This window comes from Rutidosis leptorrhynchoides, chromosome 9 (genome assembly GCF_046630445.1).
Source record: "Rutidosis leptorrhynchoides isolate AG116_Rl617_1_P2 chromosome 9, CSIRO_AGI_Rlap_v1, whole genome shotgun sequence".
Classification (NCBI taxonomy): domain Eukaryota; kingdom Viridiplantae; phylum Streptophyta; class Magnoliopsida; order Asterales; family Asteraceae; genus Rutidosis; species Rutidosis leptorrhynchoides.
Genome location: NC_092341.1, coordinates 274,241,447 through 274,253,458, shown reverse-complemented (window position 1 = coordinate 274,253,458; position 12,012 = coordinate 274,241,447).

Genomic DNA, 12,012 nt, shown 5'->3' with positions numbered 1-12,012 from the left:
ACAAGGAAGGCGCACCGCGGCCTTGGAAGGCGCGACGCGGCCTAGTACATGAAACAGAGCATCAGTTTTGGAAAACGACTGTCCGGAGATTAGCCTTTGAGGTGCGGCGCGACCTCAGGTGGCGCGGCGCGGCTTCGTCTGGCGAGAAGTTTCCAAATTTATGTTTTTCTTGTTCTCCAAGGTGTTTTGGCCTATATAAAGCATCCTAATGTAACCCTCAGTTGTATCTATGAATTATATCAATAAAAATCTCCTAGTTGGTTCGTGGATTAAAGTAATCGACATTCGATTACATATAACCACGTTAAATCTCGTGTTCTTTAATTTTATTGTTTTATTGTCTTTCGTTTGTCGAAGTGGTTGATTAATCTCAGTGATTAATCTTATTGTTTGGGTCCTATAATCCTTACAATTGGTATCTAGAGCACAAGGTTTGTGTTGGGATCAATGGCGGAAGACGGAAAATTAAAGATCGAGCGGTTTGATGGTAAAGACTTCGCCATTTGGAAGATGCAAATAGAAGACTACTTGTATCAAAAGAAACTTCATCAACCTTTGTTGGAGATCAAACTAGAAAGGCAAGAACGATGCCGATTGGATGCTCTTGGATCGTCAAGCTTTGGATGTGGTTCGTCTTGCACTCGCCAAGAACGTTGTAGTTAATATTATGAACGAAAAGACAACGTTTAATTGTTTGAAGGCGCTCTCCAACATGTATGAAAAACCTACGGCGGCGAATAAGGTTTTTCTCATGCAACAATTGTTCAACATGAAGATGAAGGAAGGTATGAGTGCAACGGATTATATCAACGAATTCAACAATCTTGTTTCAAGATTAGAGTCGGTTGAAATCAAGTTTGATGATAAACTAAAAGTACTAATCTTGCTTTCATCATTACCAGAGAGTCGGTCAAGTACGGTTACCGCGGTTAGTAGCTCTACGGGTACTACTAAGCTTGCGTATGATGGAATAAGGGATTTAATTCTCGTTGAAGTCACTCATAGGAGAAGTTCGGGGGATTTGTTATCCGGTTCTTTGTTAAGTACCGACAACCGTGGTAGGAAAGTTGATCGTGGTGTGAAGAAGGGTAAAGTGAAGTTCAAGAAGAGGTATCCATCGAAAGACCGAAGTGACGTTATTTGTTGGGCTTGCAATCAAAAGGGGCATTATCAAAGATATTGTAAGAATGCTCCGGTTAAAGATGTTAACTTGATCGCAGAAGATACTGAGGATGCACTACTATGTAGTATTGAAAGTTCGGTGGAGTCTTGGGTCTTAGATTATAACGACCCTCATTTTTCCATTCTATATTTTTCCAATATTAAAAGCCCAAACAATATAATTAAAACTTAATGATTAAACTTTAATCAACAATTGTTAAGTGTTAAGAGTTAGAAAACATATTAATTAACTTTGTACAAAAATTGACAAGTTAATAAAAGATGAAAATAATAAACTGTTAGTCGACACTCACTGCTAATTAAAATTTATGCATTTATGTAATATTATAACTAATAATCTATAAGTAATAAATAAAAAGTGACATTTATATAAATAATAAAACAATTGGGAACTAAATATATACAAGTCATGAATTAGTAAAAAGAAAATAATACTTATCATGTAGTAAATGTAAAAATAATAATAATAATAATAGTAATAATAATGAGACTAAAAAAATATTACATCCTTATGTTGACTAAAAATAAAGTATAAACTAGTACATCCTTATGTTGACTAATTATAAACTAGTACCACCTATTGTTGACTAAAAATTATAAAACAAAATAAAATCATTAATTAGAACATCCTTATGTTGACTAACACTCTAATACTTGCACTATATAAACACTCCTAGACTCCTAATTTCTCATTCACAAATCACACCAAAATCCTCTCTCAAAAACAATCTCTCCCTTTCCCTCTCTTGTGGTATTCGAATCTTCAAGCTTGTTCTTCGTGTTCTTCAAGAATCTTCAAGGAGTTCTTTAAGATTTTCAAGGCTTTGATCTTCCATCTTCATTGTGTTCATCTTTTCTTTGTTAATTATCTTGAATCTTCAAAGGTATAACATAAACCCTAAACTATTTACATAAACTTTGATCTTTGTTAATTCATATTCATATTATAAACTTGTTATTCATAAGTATATACATAAACACACCTAGATTTATATATACATATATACATGTAAAAAAATATATTTTATATATATATATATACACATATATATACGAATTATATATACATATACATATTAAAACCTTAAACCCTAATTACACCTAAACTATAATTCTTAAACCCTAATTAATTAAACTCTAAACATTTATGAAACCCTAGGACATTAATTACTAAACCCTAGTTATTAATTACTACTTTAATTAACTAACCCTAATTAATGAAACCCTAATACTACTTATACTAGTACTTAACATGTATACACTATTACTATTACTAGCACCTATAACCTACTACTTATATTGTAGCACAAAAACATTTTGGGATATGTATTAGAGATGTATAGATCTTCGAACTTTCTTGACGAATAGTTTCTATGAGATTCTAGGCAGAGCGTTTGGATTTCCGATTTAAAGGGTCCTATGGCTCAAGCCCCTAGATCTAAATTAGCCATTCGAAGGGAAAGGGGTGATTGGAAGCTTATCTAATACGGCAAGTATCCTAAAATGGAAAACACTGATAAAAGTAGAAACTCTCTAGTCATAGAAACTTAGTAAAATAAGAAACTTTCTAAAAATAGAAACTTTATAAAAATAGTAACTTACTAGGAATAGAAACTTAGTAAAACAAACTATACTTAAATACATACTTAAACTTAAACATGGGCAAAACACTTAACTACTCTTAAATGTCAATAGGTTGACTTTCCTGCTCACTCGTTCAACTCTTTATTCCGAGGAATAACACTCTCTCTACTTACTAAGGTGAATTCATAGCCCCACTCTTTATTGCTAGCAAACTTATTTAATTTATTTGGGGTGAGACACATGCTGCTTTTACTATTTACAATTTAGAGTTTTAGACACAAGTACCAACTGCTAAAACTATGCTATACCCGGCTATGTCCGACTAAGTCCCTACAGTGATATTTTTAAGTGCTGCGGCATGCTTATTTATTGGGGGTAGGCCTATCGGGAGTAACGTCCCCGATACATTTGACTAAGTCTTTGTATTACTTGATAATGAAATTAAACCGACAAGGACAGACACAACTTCTCATGGGGCAAACTTGAACGTTTAGTCTAAATATCACGCACTGGCATAACTTTTTGATCCTGCGGGAGATCAACGTTACAAACTAAATCTTGTGGTCTAAAACAATGATAACTACTTTTGTTAAACCTATGAATTTCACTCAACCTTTTTGGTTGACACTTTAGCATGTTTTGTCTCAGGTACTGTTTGATTCAAGCTTTCTTATCTACTACTTATGTGATGCTACTTGGACTTAGGATCAAGAGATATCGCATTTATTACCTCTGCATATGAACAATTACTTTATCGTTATTTCCATTATTGTAACGACATTTCATTTTCCGCTGCGTACTCAATAAAGTTAAATTTTCTCATTTAGTATTGTTCTCGTATTATAATATGTTGGTTTATTTGATATTAGTAACGTTTCTTCCAGACCCTATTGGGAGGACGTTACAGATTGGTATCAGAGCATAACCAGGCTGTTATAGAGAACCAGAATTGCATTTTTATGTGTGCCTTACTTGCTAGCTAGGGTGCCTTAGCAATCTAGGAAACTATAACCTTTCCTGCCTTACACTTAAAGCACTTAGGATTGCCTTATAATCTTAACAATCATGCTTTACCAAACTTGACTTAAAGATTCTAATCAAAGTCTCTTTCCTAATGTAGGACTACAACTTTTCTTGACCATAGTGCCTTTAATTGTTGCCTTTAACTGTTAAATGCTACACTATACTTTAGAAACTTTACTTATCTTAGAATGCCGAGCTAATCTAAGAACTCTGCTCACTTTCCTGAGTACTATCCAATTACACCACCGCATCTAAATGCGACACAATGATTTCAGAAATTCTTGACATTCGTAAGTCATCTATCATGGTTATGTGTATTACATATGTATTACATGAAATATTATCCATGATTTTGAAACTCTTATAATTGTCACTACTCACACACAAACGTATATAACTCCCTGTTATATCACGTACCTATATGCCTTATGCCTTTATGCATCGGTTTGTGAATCGAAAAATGTCATTGGGTTATCACAGTATACGAATTGAAAGTCTTTAATCAAAAGATTATTAGATTACATACTTATCACTTTATGATCTCGACACGTCATACTGCCATTATTAAAGTATAGACACATCATATCTTATTATATCTTATCGTATCTATCCCAATAGATTTTGTCTAACACTTTTCCTAAATTCCCTCCGTAAATTACGGAAATCTTTTTGCTATATACACGTATTCGAGGAGACGAATATATCATCCAGTATTCAACACTAATCTCATATCAAAAACCCTAATTCCAAACACATAATATGGATTCCTCGAACTCTTCGAACTCCAATGGCAGCGTAACCGGAATGAACCAACCAATCAGCCATCATCTATTTTGGATGAATTGGGGATGAGTTCGTAGTAAACTTAATCAATGGAGACAAGAAGAAGGTGATCCCTTCCACCAACCGAATTCACCTCTTGGTGAAGAACCTGAAGCACTTACTGGCGAACCCGTTCGGAACACTATTTTCACCCTCATTTCCAGGATACCCAGTCACGAATATATAATATCTAAAATTTTAGATCTTATTTATCCACTTGTCCGAACCGCCAATCATCCCGGAATAATAGAAGAAGTCAACGAGCTTCGCGCTCGAGTAGTGGCTCTGGAGAATATGGTGCGAAACCTACGAACACCAGCAGCAGCACCAGCAGCATAACCAGTACCACCAGTACCATCGGCATCACCACCAACATCACCACCAACATCACCAGCTTCACCAACGACAACATCCGCATTCCACGCCTCAACATCACACTCAGTACCTCAAACATCAACATCATACGCCCCATAGATACCAAGGAATATTAGTAATAATGAGTTAAGATGTATTGACTCATTCTTCCTGAAGAATTACATATGTATACTTTATATATATGGATTGAAACAATAATAAATCTTTTCGTACTAAGCTATTACGTGTGAATCTTAACTAGTATGTACTACATGGTTAATTCATATCACAATATGCTATGATGTACATCTTTTGTTAATAACTTAACAATCGTTAATCATTGCTTCAATACAATAAACTCCATTTCGTAATAAACCAAGTGTATTACTCAAATACATGATTGATTGTATAATTTAATTTTCGATGTACTCGAAACTTTCTAGAAAATATCATTAGTGCCTTATGAATTTCACAAGAATTCCAAGAGCACCAACATCATATACCGAAGTATATCAATAACAATGAACGATGAAGTATTAATTCATAACTTCATTAGCGAAATATTTCACGACAATTATGAAATCTCTAAGGTTTTGGAGATTATTTATTCTCGTTTCAACAGCAAATCAAATGAGTTTAATATTATATTAGCTCATTAAAATCATGATTACATCTGAAGAATACATATATGAACGTATATCTTCTCTTTTGTACAAACTGTTAATTGTAAAAAATATTTTAACGGGTAGGTAAAACCCGAGAGATATTCATATCTCATATAAATATGTTACATTGTACATTCTTCCATTCTGATTCAGCAGTTGTTAACTATACTACTTACATTCACATGATATATGTATATGTTCACCAAAGAAAAACCATTTTCATACAAATTCAGTTACATACTCTGATTTTGACATATCGGAACTTAAGTAAAGCTTTAGCAAGTGTTATCTTCCTAAAGATCACTACATTCATGAATTATATTCATTCGTATTCTATGATGAATTATCAAATCAAACCACCGAACTTACCATTCCTTACTTTTGAAAATCACAACATTTCTTCGTCAACCGTTAGATCCATTGATGGATGCATCTTACGCTTAAACACTTCAAATTCAAAATTCTTGAAAACATCCTTTGAATCTTGACGATCGCAATCAGCGTTTAATCAGCTAAAAATGAAATTTCTTGAAACCATTTCGGATTGATAACCGATGATTCAAATATGGCTGCATTAAATGTAGAGGAAACAGAAAAATTGTAGATGGTCTTAAGGGCCAACAGTTTGATAATAAAGAATGGTACGTTGGAAAAGCTCAAAAGAAAATTTGGAACTGAAAAATGGATTGAGCTAACCATGGAGGAGACCAAGGACAAACACTAGGGCCAAACCCTATATTCATAGAATTCAGGTAATTTTGGATCCGGTGAAATCTTTAGAGAATATCTTGCTCCGAAGTCATGTTAAAAGCTTGCGGAAAATTTTTCTTCATCAACTTTCGAACTTAGAAATTCCAAAATATCATCATAAATATCCTCTATATTTCGGAAGATATCTTCATAACGATTCATGTCCGCAATTAAGTATCTCTTTGCGATATCTTTATAAAGGAAACTGTTTTAGTTTCTATATTCTGTAAAATTCGAGTTTAAATTATAAATGCTTTGAAGAAGTGTTGGGAATTGAAGCATGAGTTATTATAATATAATGACGTCAGGCCAACGTGATTATATTACAGTAAGTCATGCTAAGTTTTTAATGGAAGATGATGATTCATAGATTTTATAATCATCATTTTCCATGTTACACGACTCTTACATTCTATTTAACCTCTAAACATATCAAGAAAATATTTTTCTTGATGATTCGGTCTTTTCCGGATATTCTGGTAATATGACAAATCAAATCGTGCTATTACCTTTCCTTTCTACTTTATATATTATGATCATTCGAAACTTCATACCTATGAATTCTGGACCATTACTCGCTTGATTTGAAGTCGGGAAGAAGAAACAAAAGCATAAAGCTCCGACATATAAGGAAAAATATAAAGCCCGATAACGACTCCGAAATTACAAACCGTGTATATCAATGCGTATAGCAATATAAAGACACGGGATAATTAAAAACACTATAATCCAAGAGCATAGTAGAAGTAAACAGATTCCTCTGGCGGTAAAAGAAAAAGAAGAATGACTGCATAGATGGTCAATATAATAACCAGGATCAGAACTGGATTAAGCATTTTCTTAATCTTTTGGAAGTTTGAATTGAGAAAGAAAGTATAGAAGTGGTGAAGATAATGAAACGAAAGAAGCTAATTTATAGCAAAATTCCAAACACATCAATCGAGGCAAATCACCGCATTTAATCAAACAAATCTCAAAATTTCGTAAATACCGGAGAATCAAATCTTATAGATTACGAAGATTTCCTTTAATTCCTTGAATTCCGGAAATCAATCGTGACTACGTCAAAAGTTAAGGCGAACATTTAATTTTCTCATTTCACTCTTTTATGATAGCTTCATTTATACTCTTCCTATAAACGAATCGTTTTATCCATATTATTCAATAGTGATAAAACTTTATTTTTCAACTTATATTCATCATTAAAATATTCTTGTTGTAAAAAATGAAGATCTCTATCAAATTTCATGACTGTGATTTTCACGAACTCCTCTTTGTTTGTCTGCCTTAATATTGTGGCATAAAATGCTCAAGGTTTTAAATGAGCTCAATACTATTCATAACACATTTCATGTATCTAATTTACTGAAATGACTTGTATAACATCATCATTTTGAATGATCTTCGCATTAATGATAAAATGCACTTCGTTGAATAACCTATAGAAATCATGGAAGGAGAGGTCAAACAAACGCGTAAAAGCAATATACCTATCGTTAAAGTCCGTTGGAATTCGCATAGGGGCCCCGAATATACCTGGGAACGCAAAGACCATATGAAACGGAAATATCCCCATCTCTTCTCAACTGCTGATGCAAACGAGGAAACTACCTAAAAACTTCGGGACGAAGTTTTCAATAACGGGGAGGTACTATAACGACCCTCATTTTTCCATTCTATATTTTTCCAATATTAAAAGCCCAAACAATATAATTAAAACTTAATGATTAAACTTTAATCAACAATTGTTAAGTGTTAAGAGTTAGAAAACATATTAATTAACTTTGTACAAAAATTGACAAGTTAATAAAAGATGAAAATAATAAACTGTTAGTCGACACTCACTGCTAATTAAAATTTATGCATTTATGTAATATTATAACTAATAATCTATAAGTAATAAATAAAAAGTGACATTTATATAAATAATAAAACAATTGGGAACTAAATATATACAAGTCATGAATTAGTAAAAAGAAAATAATACTTATCATGTAGTAAATGTAAAAATAATAATAATAATAATAATAGTAATAATAATGAGACTAAAAAAATATTACATCCTTATGTTGACTAAAAATAAAGTATAAACTAGTACATCCTTATGTTGACTAATTATAAACTAGTACCACCTATTGTTGACTAAAAATTATAAAACAAAATAAAATCATTAATTAGAACATCCTTATGTTGACTAACACTCTAATACTTGCACTATATAAACACTCCTAGACTCCTAATTTCTCATTCACAAATCACACCAAAATCCTCTCTCAAAAACAATCTCTCCCTTTCCCTCTCTTGTGGTATTCGAATCTTCAAGTTTGTTCTTCGTGTTCTTCAAGAATCTTCAAGGAGTTCTTTAAGATTTTCAAGGCTTTGATCTTCCATCTTCATTGTGTTCATCTTTTCTTTGTTAATTATCTTGAATCTTCAAAGGTATAACATAAACCCTAAACTATTTACATAAACTTTGATCTTTGTTAATTCATATTCATATTATAAACTTGTTATTCATAAGTATATACATAAACACACCTAGATTTATATATACATATATACATGTAAAAAAATATATTTTATATATATATATACACATATATATACGAATTATATATACATATACATATTAAAACCTTAAACCCTAATTACACCTAAACTATAATTCTTAAACCCTAATTAATTAAACTCTAAACATTTATGAAACCCTAGGACATTAATTACTAAACCCTAGTTATTAATTACTACTTTAATTAACTAACCCTAATTAATGAAACCCTAATACTACTTATACTAGTACTTAACATGTATACACTATTACTATTACTAGCACCTATAACCTACTACTTATATTGTAGCACAAAAACATTTTGGGATATGTATTAGAGATGTATAGATCTTCGAACTTTCTTGACGAATAGTTTCTATGAGATTCTAGGCAGAGCGTTTGGATTTCCGATTTAAAGGGTCCTATGGCTCAAGCCCCTAGATCTAAATTAGCCATTCGAAGGGAAAGGGGTGATTGGAAGCTTATCTAATACGGCAAGTATCCTAAAATGGAAAACACTGATAAAAGTAGAAACTCTCTAGTCATAGAAACTTAGTAAAATAAGAAACTTTCTAAAAATAGAAACTTTATAAAAATAGTAACTTACTAGGAATAGAAACTTAGTAAAACAAACTATACTTAAATACATACTTAAACTTAAACATGGGCAAAACACTTAACTACTCTTAAATGTCAATAGGTTGACTTTCCTGCTCACTCGTTCAACTCTTTATTCCGAGGAATAACACTCTCTCTACTTACTAAGGTGAATTCATAGCCCCACTCTTTATTGCTAGCAAACTTATTTAATTTATTTGGGGTGAGACACATGCTGCTTTTACTATTTACAATTTAGAGTTTTAGACACAAGTACCAACTGCTAAAACTATGCTATACCCGGCTATGTCCGACTAAGTCCCTACAGTGATATTTTTAAGTGCTGCGGCATGCTTATTTATTGGGGGTAGGCCTATCGGGAGTAACGTCCCCGATACATTTGACTAAGTCTTTGTATTACTTGATAATGAAATTAAACCGACAAGGACAGACACAACTTCTCATGGGGCAAACTTGAACGTTTAGTCTAAATATCACGCACTGGCATAACTTTTTGATCCTGCGGGAGATCAACGTTACAAACTAAATCTTGTGGTCTAAAACAATGATAACTACTTTTGTTAAACCTATGAATTTCACTCAACCTTTTTGGTTGACACTTTAGCATGTTTTGTCTCAGGTACTGTTTGATTCAAGCTTTCTTATCTACTACTTATGTGATGCTACTTGGACTTAGGATCAAGAGATATCGCATTTATTACCTCTGCATATGAACAATTACTTTATCGTTATTTCCATTATTGTAACGACATTTCATTTTCCGCTGCGTACTCAATAAAGTTAAATTTTCTCATTTAGTATTGTTCTCGTATTATAATATGTTGGTTTATTTGATATTAGTAACGTTTCTTCCAGACCCTATTGGGAGGACGTTACATAGATTCAGGAGCTTCGTTTCATGCTACTCCCACTAAGAGTGTGATGAGGAATTTTCGGGCGTATCAAGGTAAAGTTAGATTTGCAAACAACAAAAGTCTCGAGATTAAAGGTATAGGAGATGTTATATTGAAAACTACACTTGGTTCTAATTGGACTTTGAAGAACGTGAGGTTTATTCCTAAGTTAAAGAGGAAGTTAATCTCGGTTGGTCAATTAGATGAAGAAGGTAATGGGGTTAATTTCAAGAATCGCCAATGGGAGGTGATTAATGGTAGTAGTGTCGTAGCTCGAGGACATAAAAGGGGAACTCTTTATATGGTTGAGGTGTTTGAAGAAGACACGGTGATTGCTACGGTTGACGTTGAGGCTAGTTCTACTCTATGAGACCGAAGACTCGGACATATGGGTGAGAAGGGTATGAAGGTTCTTAGTTTGAGTGGGAGAATTCCGGATCTGAAAAAGATAGAGCTTGGGTTTTGCGAACCATGTACTTATGGGAAGTAAAAGAAGGTAACTTTTGTTAAATCGGTGAATTCACCAAAGTTGAAGAAATTGGAACTAGTTCATACGGACGATTTTTGGGCCAACGAATGTAGAATCACATGGAGGTTCTCGTTATTATGTCACCTTCATTGACGACGCCACTTGAAAAGGTATGGGTTTATTTTCTTAAAGCTAAATCCGAAGTTTTTGGTACTTTTGTGAAGTGGAAAGCTATGGTTGAGAATGAGACAAATTTAAGGGTCAAGTGCTTAAAGTCGGACAATGGAGGAGAATATGGTAGTCTTGAGTTTAAAGACCATTGTGCAAAGTTCGATATTAGAATGTTGAAAACGGTACCAGAGACACCGCAACACAATGGGGTCTCCGAATGTATGAATCGTACGTTGAATGAAAGAGCTAGGAGTATGAGACTACATGCCGGTTTACCTAAGATGTTTTGGGCGGATGCGGTTAATACGACGGCTTATTTGATTAATAGGGGACCCTCAACACCATTGGGTTTCCGAATTCCCGAGGAAGAATGGCTAGGTAAAAAGGTTAGTTATGATCATCTTATAATCTTTGGGTGTAATGTTTATGTGAAGACCAAAGATATTGATAAAGATAAACTTGAAGCTAAGTCAAAGAAGTGTACATTTATTGATTACGGTTCAGATGAAATGGGCTATCGTTATTGGGATAATGAAGCTAGAAGAGTTATCCGATCGCGTGATGTTATCTTTGATGAAGATTCGATCTATGGCAAACCGGAAACGGGGAGTCAAAAACTGGTTCATGTTATTCTTGATGATGTTTCTCTTGATGATCTTGCAGGTTCTAGTAGGAGTTCGGGGAACAATGAATTGCCGATTAATGGTGATGGTTCGGATCTTGACAATGATGGGGATGGTTCGGATAACAGTAATAATTCCGAACATAGTATGAGTTCTAGTGATAAGGAGGCTAATGAAACCGGTTCAACCATACTGGTTGTCATATACTTAGACGCTCAACTAGAGTGCCCAAACCTAATCCTAGGTAATCTCCATCAACAAACTACTTGCTCTATACCGAGAATGGTGAACCCGAAAGTTACTTTGAAGC